The following is a 24,777-nucleotide window of genomic DNA, read 5'->3' on the forward strand; positions in this document are numbered from 1 at the left end:
TCCAGAGATAACGGGAGCACCACAGCTGGGGACAGCGCGGAGGCTCCGGACAGCGCTGGTACCTGACCACCCAGGAGAGGGGGCGGGGGGGGGGCAGTTGTGCGGTGGGGTGGGAAGTGCCTGGCCAGCTCACCCCCAGATCACTTGGACCGCAGCTCACCCCCAGATCATCTGGGGGTGAGCTGCAGTCCAAGTGATCTGGGGGTGAGCTGCAGTCCAAGTGCTCTGGGGGTGAGCTGCAGTCTAAGTGCTCTGGGGGTGAGCTGCAGTCCAAGTGATCTGGGGGTGGGCTGCAGTCCAAGTGATCTGGGCAAGATCACTTAGACTGCAGCTCACCCCCAGATCACTTGTACTGCAGGGTCAGGGAAAAATAAATAAAATAAATGTAAAAAAATTATTTATTTGTATCACAGCTGCCCGCAGCCCACTGCTGACCAGCGCTCACTGCCGCACGCTGCACTGCCACTGAAAGCTGACCACCGCAGACAACTGGCGGCGGTCAGAGGGACATCAACGCCGCAGCAACGAAGGACAGCTTAGTACCGCCGCATCCCCTGCAGACCATGGGCTCATCTGCCACCGACAACCACAGTCCCTTCCGCACCTCCGCTGCACATACCAGGTAATGTTCCCCTGCTTCCCTATGTCCCTGCTCTCACTCTCTCAGTCCCTGCTCTCACTCTCTCAGTCCCTGCTCTCACTCTCTCCCGGGGCGGGATGTACTAAGCGGAAAATGCGGTAAACTCCCTGTTTACCGCATTTTCCTGATGTACTGACCCCCGGCCACAGGACAGCGCCGCGGCGGGGTACGCCAGCTTTAGCTGGCGTACGTCCATAGAAGCCTATGGGCTTCTCTCCGCGGCGCTGTGCGAGGGATCCGATCGGATCCCTCCCAGCATGCCCTGCGGCCGCCCCCGTCACCCCGCGCATGCGCAGACTGACTCCTGGGGCCGAATCCCGGAAGTCAGGCTGCCGCTGCGCATCGCGGAGGACAGCTCTTATCGGAAGAGCTGTCCTCCGCAATGCTGATCGCATATGTTAGTACATATGCGATCAGCATCGTGGCGCAGGGCGGCGATGGGCGGCGATGTACATTAGTACATCCCGCCCCCTGTCCCTGAATTGTGGGTCATACCGTGTGCTATAATGTGAATTTCGGCTCATACCGTGTGCTGTAATGTGAATTTCGGCTCATACTGTGTGCTGTAATGTGAATTTGAGCTCCCCTTCCAATTAGGATCCCTTATAGCCACAGCAAGGAATCTGTTGACTATGTTATGATACAATCACTGAGACACGGGTTAGGTAAGTAGTTAGGCATATAGGTGAGTTACTGCACACGCACGGTCGTCCTTTGGATTCCTCTCCGGAATTTTTGTTCAGAATGTAGCCAATGGGCTACAATGAAATTAGCTTTTAGGGCAAAGCTCCAGAAAACTATACTTTGTGGAGTTTGGTACATTTTAGATTGTAGCAGCCCCTATAGAAACATATGGGGGCTACTTTTGCAAATTAAATATATGGACTGCAGCATATATCTGGAATATCGACTTCAGTCTTCCCTACTTCTGGGGATGCTTAATTTTTGTGGGTATTTTTCGCAAAATACATTGATGATAAGTCCCAAGAGAAAGGAAACATTGTGCAATCATTATTGGATGAAGCCATCAGTGATATAGCTGGCATCATTTCTTGGAAATTACTGACAAGTAGGCCACACTACAATCTGCCAAAATTAGAACTGTTCTGGGAAACTTTTAAAATTAGGCAGATATACCATAATTGTAGTTCACAATTCCATTTTGTGGAATGAAACAAAATCTTCATAAAATTACTTAGAGTGCTAAATAGTCCATCAAGGCAATAAAGCAAATGACTGGCAGATATAAGGACATGGTAAAAGTGCAAATGTAACTGTTTCTCTAGGCACTTAGCGAAGCTTAATAACATTATATTCCTTTATTTAACGATTGATTCTACAGCCATTTAATACTATATACATGCTTTTATTAAAATGAAATGTATTCCATTTCCATTGTAAAAATTGTTGTGAAAGATATCCTTATCAGTAGACATCAAAAATAATATCTTTCATAATGGTGGCCTTGGATGCTAATAGCGGGGCAGATACCATATACGCGGACCTGGGGCTCTCAGGAAGCCTGGACATGCCAGCAAGGTGTAGCTACACCCAAGATGGTGCAGCAACAACATCATTAAGTACCCCTTATAGAAAGCACCTGATGGGCTGTGGCAGTGCCCCAGCAATGTCATTAAAGCTTGACCATGCCCCCTCTTGTCAGAGCCGATAGTAGTTATGTTAGCACATTGCTGAGCCGTGCCAGATAATAATTGACATTATAAGGTAACACTCCAGAGGCTTCTATATGAAGCCTATCTGGAAGTCTCGCTCACCAGGCCTCAGGATGCCTCAGGTGTCAGATCCTCAGCTAGATTGGAAAGTTTGTTTATTGTTAACGGAGCGGAAAGAATCCCTACCCTTTTCACTTAACAATAACAACTAAGCTGTTCTGCACAGTTTCTTCATTACTCTGGATTATACTCCTTATGGCGGGATCATTAGTAAACAGATGACAATGGGAACAGTCCATCAGAAAATTTACACACAGTTTACTTTAAACGCAAATTTAATAATGTAGGCCCCGCCAAATGTGTAAAGCATTCATGGGTCTATTTATGAAGCAGTGATTATCTTTTTTCATGACCACTGTATCACCACTTTCTCCTGTTTAAAAACATTATTACCACCGATAAATCACTGATTTCTCTTGCAGCCTCTCTCTTTTTTGGTGCTTACCTCATCCACACGGCCTGCTATGAACACTGCTGTGTCTGTTGTATTTATCAAGCAGCAGAAAGTATTGTTTTTCACTGCTAGGTAATATCATCTTGAGACAGCATTATCCTATAGTCTTCTATGGGGGGCCCCACAGAGGTTTTGCAGGTTCTCCTCTAGGTCATTACTCACCATATATTAGAGATGTGTGGTGGGCATTTCTCGTGTTTTGTGTTTTGGTTTTGGTTCTGATTTCATGCTCGTGTTTTGGATCTGGATTGGTTTTGGCAAAACCGCCCTTTCGTGTTTTGATTTTGGTTTTGGATCTGGATGATTTTTGAAAAAAACATAAAAATAGCTAAAATCACAGAATTTGGGAGTAATTTTGATCCTACGGTATTATTAACCTCAATAACATTAATTTCCACTCATTTCCAGTCTATTCTGAATACCTCACACCTCACAATATTGTTTTTAGGCCAAAAGGTTGCACCGAGGTGGCTGTATGAACTAAGCGATACAAGTGTGCGGCACAAAAAACCTGGCCCATCTAGAGTGGCACTGCAGTGGCAGAAAGGATGACACTTAAAAAAAATAGTCCCCAAACAGCACATCATGCAAAGAAGTAAAAGAGGTGCAATGAGGCAGCTGTATGACTAAGCTAAGCGACACAAGTGTGCGGCACAAACACCTGGCCCATCTAGGAGTGGCACTGCAGTGGCAGACAGGATGACACTTAAAAAAAACTAGTCCCCAAACAGCACATCGTGCAAAAAAGTAATAGAGGTGCAATGAGGCAGCTGTATGACTAAGCTAAGCGACACAAGTGTGTGGCACAAACACCTGGCCTATATAGGAGTGGCACTGCAGTGGCAGACAGGATGGCACTTAAAAAAAACTAGTCCCCAAACAGCACACGATGCAAAGAAATAATAGAGGTGCAATGAGGTAGCTTGTATGGCTAAGCTAAGCGACACAAGTGTGTGGCACAAACACCTGGCCCATCTAGGCTTGGCACTGCAGTCCCACTGCACCAATGAAGGATACCGGACGCACGTCTAACACCAATATAGCTGTCAAGGCCTCAGTTATCCATTTTGCAACAGGATGACTGCTGTCATATTTCATCTTCCTCGCAAAGGACTGTTGGACAGTCATTTACTTAGTTGAAGGAGTACAAGTGGTCTTCTGACTTCCCCTTTGGGATGACGATCGACTCCCAGCAGCAACAACGGCAGCAGCAGCAGTAGGAGGAAGTGATTCTTGATCTTTCCCTATTTTATCCTCCAAATTTTTGTTCTCCATTATTTTTCTGGAGTTATATAACAAAATCCAGCAAAGGAGAGCGTACCTCTACACCACACAGGGCAAATTCTGTAAAAATTATTTGGATTAAATATTAATAACCCTTTTATTTGGAGTAAATAATATACAGCACAGGACAGCACCAATGAACTTATATGGTAGCACCACTGGACTGGACTTATATGGCAGTACCACTGGACAGGACTTATACAGCAGTACCAATGGACATATACGCCAGTACCACTGGATTTATACGGAAGTACCACTGGACATATATGGCAGTATCATTGGAATTATATGGCAGTACCAGTGGACTTATACGGCAGTATCACTGGATTCATACGGCAGTACCACTGGACATATACAGCAGCACAGGGACACCACCACTGGACTGATGCAGGACAACACAGCACCACTGCAATGGACTGCACTTATACAGCAGCACTGGACTTATGGCAACAGAGGACACCACCACTGTGACTGGACTGATGCAGCACAAGACACTACCACTGTACTGATGCAGGACAACACAGCACCACTGCAATGGACTGGCCTTATACAGCAAAACTGGACATATGGCAGCAAATGACACCACCACTGTGACTGGACTGATGCAGCACAATACACCACCACTGAACTGATGCAGCACAACACAGCACCACTGGACTGGACTTATACAGCAGCACTGGACATATGGCAGCAGAGGACATAACCACTGTGACTGGACTGATGCAGCACAAGACACTACCACTGTACTGATGCAGGACGGAGACACGTCCTCTCGCTACACTCTCTGTCAAAGTCAGAAAAATATCACGCTGCACATTGCCATATATGCACCTCATGCGTGTGCCCGCTGCACGAGCATGAGCTCTCCCGTGCGTGCGTATACTCGCAGTCGCGTGCACTCGCAGGCGCACGGTATGCGCATTTACGGTAGAGTTTGTGTGCGTCTAGCGGGCGACTCAATCGTAACATATTTTAGTCATATAATGTATTTTGTAGAGTATGGTCCCTTTGATAGAATCTGAAAGTTTAGTTAATATAGCATGTTCGGGGACAAAGAGATTCCTCTTTGTTTGATACGAAGGGTCAGACAGGGGTTACACAGTGGTGTTTAGTATCCATCGGAAGAGAATATAATTAGCAATATTCCGGTGTTGGTTTGAAGCGGATTACTCGCTCGTGCGTATAGTTATGGACATAAGAAGTTTATGGACATTTACTATATTTGCACTTTATTACCCATGCGGCGGGAAACCCAGTTTCCCTCCCACCTGAGCAGTTTGAAATAGTCACAGCCCACCTGTATGAACCAACCTATGACCTTTTGTTATAATGCAGAGACGAATTCCTGTGTCCAATGAACAATAAGAATGTAGGGACCATTGTACTGTATTGTGTATAGTGTATAAAAAGACAAGCCGATCTGGGCCAGCTCTCTACTCTTCTCAACGGTTCTCATCACTGATAATCGGGAGCTGGATATCCAGAAAGGCGCTTGCGATTGTTCCCCTTGTGCGTAAGTTCTCTGCAACCATATTTATCTCCTATTTTGTTGTAAGCCATTCTCTCTCTCCTTCCCCCTTAAATGTAATTGTGTCTTTGTTGTATTTTATCTGTAGTAACTCGGTTAGGTATTTTATGTTAGTTTGGTAGTGTATAACTTGTATTGTGTATTCTTTTGCGATTGAACGTTCATTCTCTCCCTTAAAAGGTGTTAGACCCTTAGACCGGTATTTGAGTGTTTAGTATATTGCTAAAGGGTTCTCAGAGCGTAAGAATCGCTCATACAGCTTTTAAACTAACAAAGTGTCAAAGTCAGAAAAATATCATGATGCACACTACCATATTTGCACCTCATGCGTGTCCCCGCTGCGCGTGCCCACGCTCTCCCGTGCGTACGCATACTCGCTGTTGCGTGCACCCGCAGGCGCACGGTATGCGCATTTACGGTAGAGTTTGTGTGCGTCTAGCGGGCGACTCGATCGTTACATATTTTAACCATATAATGTATTTTGTAGATTATGGTCCCTTTGATAGAATCTGAAAGTTTAGTTAATGTAGCATGTTCATAGACAAAGAGATCCCTCTTTGTTTGATACGAAGGGTCAGACAGGGGTTCCACAGTGGTGTTTAGTATCCATCGGAAGAGTATTTAATTAGCAATATTCCGGTGTTGGTTTGGAGCGGATTAATCGCTCGTGCGAATAGTTATGGACATAAGTTTATGGACATTTGCTATTATTTGCACTTTATTATCCATGCGGCGGGAAACCTAGTTTCCCACCCACCTGAGCAGTTGGAAATAGTCACAGCCCACCTGTATGAATCAACCTATGACCTTTTGTTATAATGCGAAGACGAATTCCTGTGTCCAATGAACAATAAGAATATAGGGACCATTGTACTGTATTGTGTGCAGTGTATATAAGGGTCACCGTCCCCAGGCCAGCCAGTACTCTCTCTTCAACAGTTATCGCTGATAATTGGAGGACTGGATTCCGGTTGCGCCTGCGTGTGTTCCCCGTATGGTATGTTTCTCTGTTGCCACTTTGTTACCCGTATATTGTTAGCCATTCACACTTAGTCTATGTATTTGTAATGCGATCGTTCTCTATTGTGTATGTTATTGTCTAGATACTCGGTTAGAATTATATGTTAGTTTGTAGCATATGACTTGTGAACTGTTTCCCCTTTTCAAAATAACTTAAGACTCTTGTTAGTAAAAGGTGTTGGACCCTTAACACGATATTGTGTGTTCATTATATTGCAAGGGGTAATAGGAGCGTCTCAAATCGCTCAAACAGCTTTAATATTAACAAGGTTAAACAGCGTTATATCGCTACAGTGTTTTAGCACAAGGTTTACAGCATAAGAATATCCTTTCTATGTGTTACATATAAGGTTTACTGATTGTCATCTTGTGAGCGTCTGCGCCGCTCGTGATCTCCTCGTGGTCTCGAGCGTCCGCTACGCTGATAGCGTAGCATTACGGTAGTCGCTCATCTAAGGTTGTGCCCGATACCAACAGCGTATTCTCGCGAGCGTTTGTGTCGCTCGAGCGGCTCGCTCCCGATACAGCGTCCGCTACGCAAAGAGCGTACCCTTACGGTACTACATACTCCAATAGCGTATAAATTCTCTTAACCTCTTAGAGTGTTTAATAAGGTAATCTATATCAGCATTTACAATTGGGGACTCGTCCGTCCTCCACACATCCATCCGCACTAGCTAAAACAGACTTTATCTGTCAGCAAAGGGCGGGAACGCAGTATCCTTTCGTATCCGTATTGGTGGTGAGGGATACAGTAGTGCTGGCTAGATAAGCGTCTGTTTCGCTACGCTGTAGGAGTGCTGGGGTGGAATCCGGAACCGGAGGTAAGAACAATACGCTATTATCTTTTAAAACTGTTTATTTCTGCTTTTGCATACGCACACACGCATGCACGCACGCATCTACATTGTTGCAGCTCACTTTCTTGTTGCCATTAGAATTGATTATTAGACACGTGCTGAGGAATCTAGTGCTATTTAGTTAAGATTACAAAGGAAAAATTGTTAAGGGTATAAGTGTAAAGGACACACACACAGCATAGCAAATACTGTGTGGTGTACGGTAAGCGATTTCTGTTGAATATTGTTTACATTGATAGAAACGTGTTGATTGTGTCGCTGTGGGAGTATCTGCACTTTGTGCATAAGGGTCTCGGACAACGTGCGAAAGCACGTACGTGACGCAAAGGCATACGCACGTGGCGTGTTTTACGCAACGGAGCGTACGGATACACCCATTGAGACTCAAATCACACAATAACCTTGTTTAGGGTGGGCGGTATAGTATAGCCACCTGATAAATAGCACACGGTTGTTCAGTTCAGTTTTTCCAAAAAGTATTAGTTAAAAGAAAACCTTTTTCTATTGCAAACCCAGGGATTGGACCCCTACCTGTATGAAAGGAATTTCTGTACAGAAAGATTAAAAGTGTATATGATTGAATAGGAGTGAGTGTGGAACTTAAGGTATTATTTTTGTGAACCCACAAATCGGGATCCCGTCGGAGACCACATCAGGTGAGTGGACACTTGGTGGCGTGGGACTGGCTTGCCCGCGTTAACATTGTATAAGGTAAAGGAGCAAGTAGTTTCCGCAGACAAAAGGACTGCGAGGTATTTAAGCGCAGCCCCGGGGGTTTTGCGTAGCACCCATATAGTCAAGGTAAAGCTCCGGCTGAAGGTGTCGCAGCCTAAACAACCGATTCCGCTGGTCGTAAGGCGGATAAGTAATAGTTACTTATACGCAGTGCGACTGTACCGCACGTAATTGTGTGCATTAGTTTGTTACCTTGATACCCATTAACAATTTACTGTGGGATCATAAACGCTATTTGTACATTCTAACGTGATTTGTGTAGGTGTTTGTTATTTTAAGGGAGTTTCGCTGTTCACTCAGGAAATCTCTAACAACCAATATTTGCTGGGGAGGGTAGCATACTCCCACATGCCCCAGTAAATAGAGGTTACCGGAAAGCAGAAGTGAGTGAAAGCACTGGTTAAACTTTCACCGTCGCCTTACCGCGGGCAAATTTGGTCTGTTTGTAAGAATTAGCTAAGACAGCAATAACTACAAACGATGGGGGCCAGTTGTTCAAAGAAGGGACGTCCAACAAGGGTTCACGTTGGTGGTTGCTGGCCCAAAGGGTCCGCACGGTATATAATGTGTGAAAAATACGGATCTCACACACAGGTATTATGCAACGAGTGGGAACGTATGACAGAGGATGATGGGGAACAGTTTCCCCGGGTAGGCAGTCTGAACCCTGAGGTATTGCAGAATTTAAGAAAAAGGATAGGTCTAATAAAATCTGCAAAGCAGAGGATTAGACATTATGATTGTTTACTGATATGGCAACAGGAAAGTGAAATACAACAGGAACTAGCTAAAAAAGCAAATTCCCATCCTGGTAGAAATCTAATAGCAACGGCACCACCACCATATATAGCAGGGGACAAAGTGGCTGCAGAGAATGACATGCGGGTGTGCAATAAGGGTGCACTTAATCAATGTATTAATGATAAAATTAAGATAAAAGTAAATGCAAATGTTGATACTAACGCTAACCCATGCAAGTTGTATCCTATGTTAAACTTCCCCCAGGTATACGACCAAGAAGATGAGCCCACTACAATTTCAGCTCTCTCTCTAGCGGCCACCATAAGCGATACTTCAGTGGGCCCGCCCAACCAGTAAGAGGGGCATCAAAAGCTCATAGCTCAGGGACAGGTGAGGTTGTGTCTACAGGTAAGTACGGCACTGTACAATATGCTGAAACTAGTGCACCTCACACTGAAGAATCAAACCAGAGTGAAGTAGTCCAGATTAACCCTGTTAGAGTAATAGCGGTCCCCAATGGTAAGACTGACACAAATGGAGCCACACCCATTAGAAATATTGCTATGCACTGTCCCTGGTCACGAGCAGAATTAAGAACAATTTTGTCTGAATTTCCTGATCCCAGGAAAGATTTAGCCGCATGCCAAAGGTTCATTAGGGACCTAGGAAATTCCACTGAACCAAACAACAAAGATTGGAGAACACTACTGCGGGCATGTCTGCCCTCTAGTATTGACCCTATCAAGTTTATAGCTGACTGTAAACTAGATCAGGAGGTTCCCCTTACGGATGCATATAATCAAGAAAATGTAACCAGAATCAATCTACAGTTGGGAATATATTTCCCAGTGGTAGTAAAATGGAACAAAATATTCTCCATTAAACAAATGGAAAGGGAAACTGCCCACGATTATTTCCACAGAGCATTAGAGGGAATGGCTAAATACACTGGGATCATGGACATTGAGGCAAATATACACCATAGAGAGGTAGCGGTGTCCATCCTGATGGACGGTTTAAAGGAGGTATTAAGGAGTAGGGTACAAACTACTCAACCTAACTGGAGAGGTATGTCGGTGACCGCCTTAAGAGAGACTGCTGTTGGGCACGACAGGAATATTACAAGACACAGGGAGTCACAGAGTGATAAACTGATGGCAATAAGTATCCAGGCCCTAACAACAAGGCCGCCTCAGTCCAGATCACAGATCCCTGGTGGTAAGCCGTATGTGGTAAAATGTTACAATTGTAGCAAGGAAGGACATTTTGCACGTAACTGTACAAATAACTCACATAATGCACATAAAAACCCTAGACAACGACAGGACATACGAAATTGGGATCAGGGACCGCAGAGACGGGGTTATGAGCCACATGCAGGGGAAACAAGAAGGTATCCCCCAAAAAGAGACTGGCAAGTCTCTGATAATACCCATTCACCCCCTCCACAGGTGATAGCTGCAACTGCAATGCAGGGAGGTCACCATACCCAATAGGGGTGTGGCCACACCTGTAATCTGCAGCCAGTAAAATTGATTGCGAGTCTTGGGAGTGAACCCGAGGTCATAATTGATGTAGCTGGTAAATCTCTAAATTTCCTTGTAGATACGGGGGCGGCCAAGTCAGTGATAAATTTGACCGTGGGCATTAGAACCACTGGTAAAACAATTCCAGCCATGGGAGTGACAGGAGTAGTACGACAATACCCTTTAAGCAAACCAACAGAGGTTACGATAGGGCCTCTGCATACCAAGCATTCTTTTCTGCTGGCTGCATCGGCTCTGACTAATCTCTTAGGGAGAGATTTACTGTGCAAAATGGGATGCGTCATATATTGTACTCCTGAAGGTGTGTTCTTGGACATACCCGAAAACCACGCTCAGGTAGCGCAAGATATGTTAGACTCCCCAACAAGATTAATGTCACACACTGTTGTTGCAAATAGGTGTCCGGCCAAGGTAGAAGAAATGATTTCCCAGATACCGGAGTCACTTTGGACCAAGGACGGACAAGACACTGGATTAATGGCAAATGTAGCCCCAGTAGTTGTGCTAGTAAAAGATGGTAGGATAGCTCCAAAAATCCCACAGTACCCTCTGAAGCCAGAGGTGGAGTTAGGAGTTTACCCTGTAATAGAGCGCTTGCTACAACAGGGCATTCTGGTAAGGACGTCCAGCACTGCCAATAGCCCCATTTTCCCTGTTAAAAAGAGTGGGGGGAGGGGTTACAGATTAGTGCAGGATCTAAGAGGGGTCAACAAAATAGTTGAGAGTCAATTCCCCGTAGTGCCAAATCCAGCTGTCATCCTTATGCAAATCCCTCCCACTGCGAAATTTTTCACTGTTATTGACCTCTGCTCCGCTTTCTTCTCGGTACCTCTACACCCTGACAGCCAATATTTGTTTGCATTCACATACAGAGGAGTCCAATACACATGGACTCGATTACCACAAGGTTTCATAGACAGTCCAAGTATCTTTTCACAGGCTTTGCATGATTGCTTACAGTCTTTCCAACCAGAGAATGGCTCAGTATTGATACAGTATGTGGATGATTTACTACTGTGTTCAGATTCATTGGAAGCATCCCTGAAAGATACGAAACAGCTCCTGTTTCATCTCTCAGACACAGGACACAAGGTTTCCAAAGACAAGTTGCAATTATGCCAGACTAAAGTGAAGTATTTGGGACATTGTCTGACACAAGGACTGAGACAACTGACCGCTGATAGAATCCAAGCAATTAGAGACATGACTCTGCCACAAACCCAGCAACAGATCAGAACATTTTTAGGAATGTGTGGGTATTGCCGTAACTGGATCCCAGGGTTTTCCATTCTAGCATTACCTTTGCAGGAGATGGTCTCATCAAACAAACCTGATCGGATTTCGCATACAGACGAATCCGAGATGGCATTTGAGAGACTTAAACAGTGCCTAACGCAGGCGCCAGCATTAGGTATGCCAGACTATGGGAAACCCTTTGAGCTGTACGGAACAGAAAGTGCTGGTTGCGCGGCAGGCGTCCTAACCCAAAAGCACGGTGATGCCAGCAGGCCGGTAGCATACTACAGCGCTCAGCTAGATATGGTAGCGCGATCCCTCCCCACATGCTTGCGAAGCGTTGCTGCGATAGCATTGCTAGTAACGAAAAGCGAAGATGTAGTGCTAGGTCACAACCTCACAATTCATACACCACATGCAGTGTCAGCCTTGCTAAATTCTGCCCAAACCAGGCACGTCTCATCAGCGCGGTTTACAAGATGGGAATTGGCACTAATGGCCCCCGTAAACATCACCATAAGGAGATGCAGTGCATTAAATCCTGCAACATATCTCCCAGGTGTGCCTGGACAGGCACAAAGGGTGGAGGATGAGAGTGAGGGGGAAGGAGGATTTAATACAAAAGATGACATGCATGATTGTATGGAATATTTGACCCAAAATTTCACGGCAAGGCCTGACATCAGTGACAACCCACTGGAAGATGTAGATCTTACTTTCTACACTGACGGTAGTTGTCACAGACAGTCGGACTCGGGAGACTTGTGTACTGGATACGCAGTCGTAGATGACCAAGGCACCATAGAAGCAGAACCGCTAGGCCCACCTCACTCAGCCCAGGTTGCTGAACTGGTTGCCCTAACCAGAGCATGTGAATTGGCTAAGGGCAAGTCAGCCAATATCTACACCGATTCTAGGTACGCCTTCGGAGTAGTCCATGATTTCGGAGCCCTATGGCGCCTCAGAGACTTCATGACGGCAGCTGGTACACCGGTAGCGCATGCAGCTCACATCAAAAGGCTTCTAACAGCGAAACAGGAACCCGACAGAGTGGCTGTTATCAAGTGTAAAGCACACACATATAGCCAGGACCCAGTATCACTTGGTAACAGCCGAGCAGACGAAGCTGCTAAGTTAGCAGCTGGTACCCCTAGACAGACAGACACCACACAACTGATGGTATTTAATACCATCAACACACAGAAGTTGTGTGAAATGCAAAATTTGTGTTCCACACAGGAAAAGGCAGTCTGGAAGGCAAAAGGATATGGCCAGGAGTCCTCAGGACTCTGCACAGATGGACAAGGTAAACCAGTGGCCCCCAGAGCATATCTTCCATGTTTAGCTGAAGCAGCACACGGGATGACTCATCTGGGCAAGGAGGGAATGTGCAAGTTGGTAAGAGCATATTGGTGCGCCCCAGGATTTTCATCCCATGCAGGTAAGAGAGCAATGTCATGCCTTACCTGTTTAAGGAAGAATATCGGAAAGGCAATACCAACAGAACCATCTCATATCCCACCCACAGGCGGCCCTTTTCAAATAATACAGATTGACTTTATACAATTACCCCCTTGTCGAAATTTGAAGTATGTACTTGTTTGTATAGATGTATTTTCAAATTGGGTCGAAGCATTTCCTGCGGCCACAAATACCGCTATGTTTACTGCTAAGAAAATTGTGCAGGAATTTGTGTGTAGATACGGTATCCCTAGAATAATTGAAAGTGATAGGGGTACCCATTTTACAGGTGATGTCTTTCAAGGAATGTGTAAGTTGATGGGAATTGATAGTAAGCTGCACACTCCATACCGCCCCCAGGCGAGTGCGAAGGTGGAAAGAGTGAACAGCACTATTAAAAATAAACTGAGCAAAGTTATGGCAGAAACGGGATTGACATGGCCAGAAGCTTTACCCATTGTACTATACAGCATCAGAACCACTCCCAGGTCCCCTCTTAATCTGTCCCCCTTTGAAATCTTGTTTGGTCGACAACCGCATGTTATGATTAACCCTCAGGATGATTTGAAGTGTAACAATGAAGTGACTGTAAAATACCTGGTTAACATGAGTAAACAGCTAAGGAATCAAAATGATAATTTGAAGTTGATGATTCCAGATTTGCCAGATAGTAATTGTCATGACATTGAACCTGGGGATTATGTAATGATACGGAATTTTCTACGCTCAGGTTGCCTTATTGACAGATGGGAAGGACCGTACCAAGTCTTATTGACCAGCACAACTGCTTTGAAGGTTGCCGAGAGAGAGACTTGGGTCCATACGTCTCACTGTAAAAAGGTTGCGGATCCAGAGAGGTCCCGTGACAAAGAACAGACGGTAGAGGTTGTATCACGAGAGTGTCTGTTCGGGGAAGATTGAGACAACACCTGAGCGTAGAGGATAATAAGACCTGAAGCTTGTCGAGCCAGATTTCTTTCTGCCTTTTATTGTTTTTCTCCACTTCCCATCCCATCTCCCTAAAATTATTTTTTTTCCCACTTCTCATTCTTCTCCGTTTACTCCTATAAGATGGACTTGCCCCAAGAGACTGTGATCCGGATTTTCCTGTTGACCATGATGTTGACCAGAGCAGTCTGTTCCGGCGAGAGTACCATGGAGGTCGAGAGAGGTTCTGGAATGGGTTCTGATGACAAGGATGGAGGCGTAGTTTTCCAAGAACAACTTAATCAACAAGTAAAGGCGAGTATCAGAAAACGATCCGATAGCATTGACAATAGAAGAAATTGTGAAGGATTGTTAGCTGAAGAGAACTGTATCTGTAGGCTCTGTGACAGTGTAGTTGAGGATGGGTGTATCAAGAAATGCCAATCCAGTTTTAATATCCACATGGACCGGCATCCATTGAGTGACTATCACTCCTTAGTGGGTAAAGTGTTAAATCAGACAGATTGATGGGTATGCTCTCAAGTACATCAAGGCCATAGCAAATCAGGATTAGTGCCCTTCCCTTTAACTATAGGGGAGGTACTTGAGCTAAGTGGTGGGAGGCCGGTGGACAGGAGGTTTAATATCTCCAGTCCTCCTAGTTTGAAGCTCCACCAATATCATGTGGATAGATCCCTAGTATGTTTTAACATTTCCAATCCCCGAAAGCCGGGAAATTGGGAAGTGTCATGGAATAACCAAACCATGACCTTTTCATACAGAGCCGATAGAATGCCAACAGATACAGAACTTATACGCCACATAGCCGGTAGTGGAAAATATTTCCGATATAGGTATACCCTAGGAAGTAGGATCATGAGAGTTGGAGAGGTATCACCAGGATACTGTGCACATATCATACAAACAGATACGTGTACTAGACAGATGGGAGAATTAGGGTTAGGATATTTCACATGGAAGATGTGTAATATGGTTATGTCCTACTCCGTCCCATATGTTCTCCCCGATGATGCATATTTCATATGCAGGAGGAAGGCGTATAAGTGGCTTGCCCCAAACTCTGAAGGATTGTGTTATATTGGAAAAGTACTGCCTGAGGTAATGACTGTATCACATGCCAAAATGAAAGATATACACCGTGGTGCCCAAGCTCCTTATACTCACACTCATTACGAGCACGTAGTTAAAAGGCAACTGACAGAAAGGACAGAGCATTCGGCCTCGGACATGATCCATGAATCCACCGGGATTCAGGTTCTACTCGCGTTAGACATCACTCGCACCGCCAGAGGAGTGCTGAACTATAAATACATATCTGCGCTTGCAAATTTATTAGACAATATCACTGAAATGTATGACGACACTTTTAGGTATACTGGAAGGGAGCTCCAAGCTTATAAAACAGAATTGGTTCAGCATAGGATGGTTCTTAATTATCTCACGGCAGTGACAGGTGGATATTGTGTCACACTGGCAACGCAGTACGGCGTGAAATGCTGCACTTATATTACGAATAGTACCAAGGACCCGGTCGAGGTCATAGACCAAAAGATGGACGATATTCTCCAATTAAAGTGGGAATTTCGCAGGAAACGCAATCTCACCCTTGCTGCTGTGGGTAATGAGCTGACTGGTTGGGTGTCATGGTTGAACCCGCGAAATTGGTTCTCTGGTTTAGGAGAATGGGCTCAAGGAGTCATAATGGATGTAGGGAAGTTTCTTCTATGTATCTTAGGTGTTGTCATAACGATTGGCTTGATATTTAGATGCGGTCAGGCTTTAACGAAGTGCAAACGTAGTACCAGGGTAATGAGTCTAAGGAGTGAGGAAATTGTAATTCCAATGGATTTGACTTATGACCCAACGATAGAGACAATGATGTGATGAAAATGTGATTCTACGGTCCGTTTCTTTCACCTGTTTCTCCTTTTCTCCAAGATAAAAAGACCCACTTGGAAGAGGAATTTGATGACCTTATATACAGACAACAGATGGATTAAAGAAGAAGTTTGACAACCTTGTACACAAACAACAGATGGACTATGCCATAGACCCCCAGTTTCCCTAGAAATTTTAAATTTACGCTAGCCCAACTTTTTTTGTAAGTCTATGGACATTGACAAGGCTTTTTGCATACCGTTAATAGCAAAAGCCCAAAGGAGACTTCAGACAAGACTTCAGACAAGACTTCAGACAAGACTTAAACCAACAAATGCATATTAACCTCACATAGTTTATCAATGCATTTACCATAAGTGTTCTTTATCTTCATCTCTACAACCTTCAGGTAATGACACACATAGTCGATAGGGAATACAGGCACAGATATCAGCACTCACATATCCCCCCCATTCATGCATCATCAACTAAAATGTGCTCTCCCATTTTGTTGCAACTAAAAGCCGAAAAGAGCTCGGTAAAGTTTGACAGCCCATCCACAGACCCGTACCACGGGATAAGAAGGAATTCAAATGTATACTTCGCAATACCTCGAAGCTTGATTTAAAACACGTACGGCACGATGATACATGACCCTCCAAACATGGACTCATACACACATGCTTCTGCTATCTCACTAGGTCATACCCTTTTCTCACCTTCTCCTCTCCTCCCCTACCCAACCATAGAAATATTTACACATGACATATATTTTTCTCGTTTCGAAATGTTTTAGAAAGTGGCAGTTATCGGTGACTGCCAAAGGGTGGACTGTCAAAGTCAGAAAAATATCATGATGCACACTACCATATTTGCACCTCATGCGTGTCCCCGCTGCGCGTGCCCACGCTCTCCCGTGCGTACGCATACTCGCTGTTGCGTGCACCCGCAGGCGCACGGTATGCGCATTTACGGTAGAGTTTGTGTGCGTCTAGCGGGCGACTCGATCGTTACATATTTTAACCATATAATGTATTTTGTAGATTATGGTCCCTTTGATAGAATCTGAAAGTTTAGTTAATGTAGCATGTTCATAGACAAAGAGATCCCTCTTTGTTTGATACGAAGGGTCAGACAGGGGTTCCACAGTGGTGTTTAGTATCCATCGGAAGAGTATTTAATTAGCAATATTCCGGTGCTGGTTTGGAGCGGATTAATCGCTCGTGCGAATAGTTATGGACATAAGAAGTTTATGGACATTTGCTATTATTTGCACTTTATTATCCATGCGGCGGGAAACCTAGTTTCCCACCCACCTGAGCAGTTGGAAATAGTCACAGCCCACCTGTATGAATCAACCTATGACCTTTTGTTATAATGCGAAGACGAATTCCTGTGTCCAATGAACAATAAGAATATAGGGACCATTGTACTGTATTGTGTGCAGTGTATATAAGGGTCACCGTCCCCAGGCCAGCCAGTACTCTCTCTTCAACAGTTATCGCTGATAATTGGAGGACTGGATTCCGGTTGCGCCTGCGTGTGTTCCCCGTATGGTATGTTTCTCTGTTGCCACTTTGTTACCCGTATATTGTTAGCCATTCACACTTAGTCTATGTATTTGTAATGCGATCGTTCTCTATTGTGTATGTTATTGTCTAGATACTCGGTTAGAATTATATGTTAGTTTGTAGCGTATGACTTGTGAACTGTTTCCCCTTTTCAAAATAACTTAAGACTCTTGTTAGTAAAAGGTGTTGGACCCTTAACACGATATTGTGTGTTCATTATATTGCAAGGGGTAATAGGAGCGTCTCAAATCGCTCAAACAGCTTTAATATTAACAAGGTTAAACAGCGTTATATCGCTACAGTGTTTTAGCACAAGGTTTACAGCATAAGAATATCCTTTCTATGTGTTACATATAAGGTTTACTGATTGTCATCTTGTGAGCGTCTGCGCCGCTCGTGATCTCCTCGTGGTCTCCTCGTGGTCTCGAGCGTCCGCTACGCTGATAGCGTAGCATTACGGTAGTCGCTCATCTAAGGTTGTGCCCGATACCAACAGCGTATTCTCGCGAGCGTTTGTGTCGCTCGAGCGGCTCGCTCCCGATACAGCGTCCGCTACGCAAAGAGCGTACCCTTACGGTACTACATACTCCAATAGCGTATAAATTCTCTTAACCTCTTAGAGTGTTTAAGAAGGTAATCTATATCAGCATTTACAAAAGTTACACTGTGTTGCATTTACACCTTATCACTGCACAAAGGTTTACAATTTAAGTACATTGTTTATGATATTGTTACAAAGGTTTAACACTGTGAGCGTCAGCGCCGCTTGTGATCTCCTCGTGGTCTCGAGCGTCCGCTACGCTGATAGCGTATCATTACGTTAGTCGGCAGCCTATAGCGTGCTTGCCTTTACGCTTTTAGCCGTGAGCGAACGTGCCGCTCGTGCGTCTCGTCCACGGCTAAGCGTTGGTTACGCTACGTGCGTACTCTTACGGTATTCCATACGCCAATTGCGTACTGTGTTCATTAACCTTTTAGAGTGTTTTAAATAGGATAAATTATAGGCTTTATCACTCTCCAATGCCGGAATGAAAATGGTGGTGACGCGTAGCTCCTTATATGGAATCCAAACCCTGCGAGAATCCGACAGCGGGATGATGACGCTTTGCCTCATTCTGGTTTACAAGTCAGGCGGACAAACCCGAGCCGGCCTCGAATCCGGGCTCGGGTAGTGAAGTCTGGTAGGGAACCGAACCCGCTCATCTTTACTATATATGTCTGGATTGATCTTCTTGAAGACAGCATTATGCTGCTGGTGAGGGGGAGAAAACCTCCAGATTGCTAAGTACTCACTTAGAACATTCCATAATACCATGATATGTGGTTATATGGAATGATAACTTTCATGGGGACATTGTGAATTTGAATAAATATACCCCTCAGTGCTGAGCAACAAGTACACCTTAAGATATGCTGGTGTCTATTATTACAGTAGGAGTAGTGGATAGTGGAATAAAAGTAAGGTGTTGAGCCCTTTTAATATTCATTGCATGTTGTATCTTTTAAAAGACTTTGTGCCAGTTATTGGCCTAGGAAGACAGCCATTGATTGAGAGCTCTCAGATATAAATGAGACAGTGTAAAAATGTTTACACTTACACACATTCATGTTTGAAAACTGTGCCTGACGCACATAAAACAGGATGACTCAGTCACTGCTGGCATTCTATCTGTATGAGCTAATGGATGCTATATGGGTTGGTCCTTTGCAGGAGAGAGCCTGTAGGACCCCCTGGGGAACCAGGTTTGTACAGGTATAGGTGCACTTATAACAATGTATTACAATGCCGTTTTCAATGTTAACCTCATTTGCCTTAACAGAAGGGCTGTGCTGAACAGAAGCAGGATGAGTACTTAGCCTGAGGTGCCATTTTAATAGATGCAGTGGAAAGTGCCTCTATAATGCATAACTCTTAAAGCCAGTACACACTGGCAAAGATGTGTGCTGAGCGGTCTATCAGTTAAAAAGTCTGCTCAGTGACCTTTTAACCATGCTTTTATCAATGACTTGACGCAGCGATTAGCAAAGAGTAAGGAATTGCTGAGTAATGCCTGAATGATGGATGGTGAGGAGATGAATGAGGCAGTGTCGGACTGGGATATGAAGGGCCCACCGGGGGAAGGCAGTGATAGGGGCCCATATTTAGGGGTGTGGCCATCCTACAAAGGGTGTGTGGCCAGCCTCCACAGAGGCTTGAAATGCACAATAGTCTAGTGCAGTGTAATGCAACATATCTACCATGTATAATACAAGTGCACAGTCTGGAACTTGATCCCTAGAGGAAGTAGTGGGCCCTCAGGTAGTGGGGCCTACCGGTGGTTTCCCTGGTACCCCTGTGGGCCAGTCCGACCCTGCAGTGAGGTGTGATGGTAACCATGTGGTATTATACGCTAACTGCAGGGCTGTTTCTAGACAATTGGGCTCCCAGTGCAAAGAGTAAAAAAAAAATTCCCCCCATAGACATTCTAAAGTCCCCCCCCCCCCAAGACTTAAAAAACTATTTTGCACGTGCACCTCGGGAAGGGCATGTGGCTTTGCTAAAATAGGCGTTGCCTCACTAAAATGGACATGGCCTCGCAGGAAAAGACTTTACACTCCAGTCTTTGACCCTACACCAACAGACCGCGGCCACCACCGGAAATAAAAAAAATGACACCATATTAAGCCCCACACAGTATTGCCCCTTGCACCATGTTATACCACCTGCACCATATTATGCCACACACCGCAATGCCTGTGATACATTATGCCCTACAGTAAGGCTTCTAATTACTCTTAAATTACCTACTTGTTGCTAGGGATTTCATGATCTGGGTTCCATGCTTGTTGCCATGGGTGTAATGATCATTGCCATGGGTGTAATGCTCATTGCCAGGGTTTTAGGCACTGGGTGTCATGCTCGTTGCCAGGGGTGTAATGCTCATTGCCAGGCGTTTCAAGCTATGGGTGCCATGCTCGTTGCCAGAGGCATAACTCTGGGAGGAAGCGGAGTTATCTGCCGCCGGGCTCCTGCTCTGAAGGGGGCACCTCTCCTCCCATTCTGTGACACCATTGAACTAAGTTAATTGATAGCTGCCGCTATCTCTTCAGTGGCCGACTTCCTCACTGGACCCTGCACCTTACCAATCGCACCCTTTTTATTATACTGTAAATACACATTTTACAAGTGTCATACCCAGGATTAGAAACCACAACCTATTACACTGGAAGCAGACACCTTACTGATGAAGCTGTTTGCTCCTGTACAGGAAATGTGAGAATTCTAACTATATGAAGTTACTTCTCTGACAATTACACGTAACTTCATATAGTTAGAATTCTCATGCTTCCTGTACAGGAGAAAATAGCTCCAGCAGTAAAGTGTCTGCTGTCAGTGTAACAGGTCATGGGTTCTAAACTTCTAATCTTCTGCTAAGAAATGTGTGATTTAAAATAAAAGACAATGAAATGTGTGTGTACACCAATATTTATCTTGCCTCCGGGCAACTGGGACGAACTTACGCCACTGCTTGTTACCAGGGGTTTCATGCTCTGGGTATCATGCTCATTGCCAGGGTTGTGTAATGCTCATTTCCAGGGGTTTTTATGCTCTAGGTGTCCTACTCATTGCAGCACTGCTATTACCTGCTCCCTGTTTTGTGAAACTCCACCCCCAGAGTACTATGGGCAGGAGGAGGAGGAGCAGCTAATGCAGCCAGCAGGTGTCACAGAGGGCGCCCTGTGCAATCTAACGGCTCGCTCGCTGCTAGAAATGGCACTGGCTAACAGCTCACTAACCATTGCAATCGGCTGAACCAAAAGCTAGTATTACCTTCCGCGTCAGAGCCCTGGCATCCAGGGCTTAGTACATTTGGAAATGCATTTTTTTACTGCATTTTTGCTTTAGTACATCTTGCCCCAAGCAGGAACAGCAGCTAGCACACAGTATGATGTGTGGTGTATGCATATCTCAAATCAAGTTTATTTCTGAACAAAGGGCACACCACAAACTGTCCCTTTAATAGAGCAGGAAAACCACACATGTTTTTATATAAGTTGGATGTCTCCTTTCTGATATTATATGAGTTGAGCTTATATAGTAGAAAACAAGTGAAATATATATATATTTTTTTTCAAATGATGTGAGCCAGGGCTGGTGACATTGTAGCAGGGAAACACAAAATATGGTCCCTCCTCCCTAAGGCCAGCAGCCTTAGGTATGGAAGTTATGAATTCATTATTATGAATGAAATTGTTCTTTACAGGTGGACTACTGTTCCTAGCAAGTCTGCCAGGGCATAATGGCATTTGAAGAACTACAAGTGCCAGTGTGTCTGGGCATCAATGTCCCACTGGCATCAGTAGCCCACCTGTAAATATCCTAATCCGATGGGACATGTCCTATTCTTTCCCTGTAGGCATCCACAGACTTGGCAAAACAAAACATCCCATAGGACAATGTTAAACCTGTCCCTATTGGGACCATGGCACTCATTCCGAGTTGTTCGCTCGCTAGCTACTTTTAGCAGAAATGCAAACACAAAGCCGCCGCCCTCTGGGAGTGTATCTTAGCATAGCAGAATTGCTAACGAAAGATTAGCAATTCTGCAAATATTAGCAGAATTGCTAACAAAAGCAATTTCCTTGCAGTTTCTGAGTAGCTCCAGACCTACTCCTAGATTGCGATCACCTCAGTCCGTTTAGTTCCTGGTTTGACGTCACAAACACGCCCAGCGTCCGACCAGCCACTCCTCCGTTTCTCCAGCCACTCCTGCGTTTTTACCTGGCACTCCTACGTTTTTTAGCACACTCCCTGAAAACGGCCAGTTTCCGCCCAGAAACACCCACTTCCTGTCAATCAGCAGAGCGATTGAAAAGCTTTGTTTGCCTGTGAGTAAAATAGCATAGTTTTATGTAAATTTGCTTAGCGCGTGCGCCCTGAGATGCATACGCATGCGCAGAACTGCCGGATTTTAGCCTATTAGCAACTCTGATAAAATTAGCAGCGAGCGAACAACTCGGAATGAGGGCCCATAACAATAATGAAGTAGTCACTCTGTGACTCTCTGTAGGAATGTATTGGGTGCAATGATTTGTCAGAGCCGGAGGTGTAGCCACTCTACTAAAAAATGTTGGCAGGTTTAAAACTGCAGCTTGATAAATCAGGGGTTTCTGTTTTATTGTTTGCAAGTCCTAAAACATTGAAGATACATCAAGGGGGGTCATTCCGAGTTGTTCGCTCGCAAGCGGATTTTAGCAGATTTGCTCATGCTAAGCCGCCGCCTACTGGGAGTGAATCTTAGCATCTTAAAATTGCGAACGATGTATTCGCAATATTGCGATTACACACCTCGTAGCAGTTTCTGAGTAGCTCCAGGCTTACTCGGCATCTGCGATCAGTTCAGTGCTTGTCGTTCCTGGTTTGACGTCACATACACACCCAGCGTTCGCCCAGACACTCCCCCGTTTCTCCGGCCACTCCTGCGTTTTTTCCGGAAACGGTAGCGTTTTTTCCCACACGCCCATAAAACGGCCTGTTTCCGCCCAGTAACACCCATTTCCTGTCAATCACATTACGATCGCCAGAACGAAGAAAAAGCCGTGAGTAAAATTCCTAACTGCATAGCAAATTTACTTGGCGCAGTCGCAGTGCGGACATTGCGCATGCGCATTAAGCGTAAAATCGCTGCGATGCGAAGATTTTTACCGAGCGAACAACTCGGAATGACCCCCAATATTCCATTCCATTCTAGAGTGTGTTTTCTCTGTGGTTTTGTAGCTGTTTTGGCATAAGAAAACTGGAGGGTTGCAAAACAAATGGCACAAAACCACTAGAAAAGCAAAACCGCTGCATAGTATATTTAGTCCAAAAGCTCATCATGTTGTTTTGATAAACTTAATATTTGGAGAAGGATTCACGTTATATGTATAAAAACATAGTAAATAACTTGGTTCAAACAAAGGTATATCCCTTCACTATTTTTTTCGTTGTGGTGTTTACTCTCATTTAAGAGTAATAAATATTACGAATGATTCTGAAGGCCCCATTCAGCTCTTCTGTTCTGGATATTTTTTGGCCATGGCAGCTGAAAGAACAAGGTGGCATGGCCTGGTTAAATATCATTTTAACATAAGCTTTCTGTAGTCCATTTTTTAAGATCTGCTATCACTGGAGCCAAACTCCATCAAACATTGTGGCAAGTATGCATCAATAACATTATATTGCTGGAGACACCATCTTTGAGAGCTTCTGTACAGCTCCAGTTGGACCATAGTTGCCTACCTTACCGCATTCTGCAGGAGATTCCCTGAAATAGTAGCGATCTCCCTGACTGCCTGAATAGTACAGCAATCTCCCTGATACACCTTACCCCCATTATGTAGATGTTACATTCCTGGGGGGAAAATAAATAAATCAGAGATATGTACATTCTGATGTGATTATCAGTGCGATTTCCCTGCATTGGTTATAAGACACGATGATCCCTATGGCTACATGCATTTATATTAATAAGGTTTCTGGTGGCCACTTACAGTATATGGGACCTCTTGTAAAACACAAAACACAAATTTTGCAAAATATCAGTGTCTTTTCTTCAACAATTAGATCTTACTAGCTTTGGGGCTCATTTACATTTGGATGTAAGTTATGTTTATGCCTCTCCGATGTAGCAATACATGTCCGCGCTGATAGGTGTTACTTTCACATCTCCCTGAAATGCTTATATAAAAGTAGGCAAGTATGAGTTGGACTGGTCACTATTGGAACTGAATAAGTATTACTGTTTGTTTGTGCTATGTGGCCTTGATTATTCTAGGTTTACTTGTAAATATACAAAAAGCCTTCAGCACTTGAGGTCTGATTCAGAGATGGACACAGCCACGCATCTGTATGCAGTGGCCACGTCCATCTGGTTTGCGCATGTGCACCATCCACAGTGTGTGTGTGTGTGTGTGTGTGTGTGTGTGTGTGTGTGTGTGTGTGACTATTCTCCTTGTGACCACAAGGTGATTGACAGCAGCGTGCATTCGGGGGCATCGTATTGGTGTTGAGGGGACGTGGTGGCCAAAACACGGGTTTGTCAAAAGCATTTCCGAGGTGGCTGTGTGATACGCAGCCGCTTTGATAAAAAATATGGCGGCGCACAACTTCTAATCGATG

The 24,777-nt window shown here is 44.7% G+C and overlaps 1 long non-coding RNA gene across 1 annotated transcript in view; it reads left to right on the forward strand.

The window, feature by feature from the left end:
* Positions 1 to 419: 419 nt before the first annotated feature.
* LOC135057799 (uncharacterized) overlaps positions 420 to 24,777 on the forward strand; it is a 58,519-nt gene continuing 34,161 nt past the window's right edge. The window contains exon 1 of the long non-coding RNA XR_010244368.1: positions 420 to 622. This is a non-coding gene — a long non-coding RNA (uncharacterized LOC135057799). The remainder of the gene's footprint in view (positions 623 to 24,777) is intronic.

This window comes from Pseudophryne corroboree, chromosome 3 (assembly GCF_028390025.1).
Source record: "Pseudophryne corroboree isolate aPseCor3 chromosome 3, aPseCor3.hap2, whole genome shotgun sequence".
NCBI lineage: Eukaryota > Metazoa > Chordata > Amphibia > Anura > Myobatrachidae > Pseudophryne > Pseudophryne corroboree.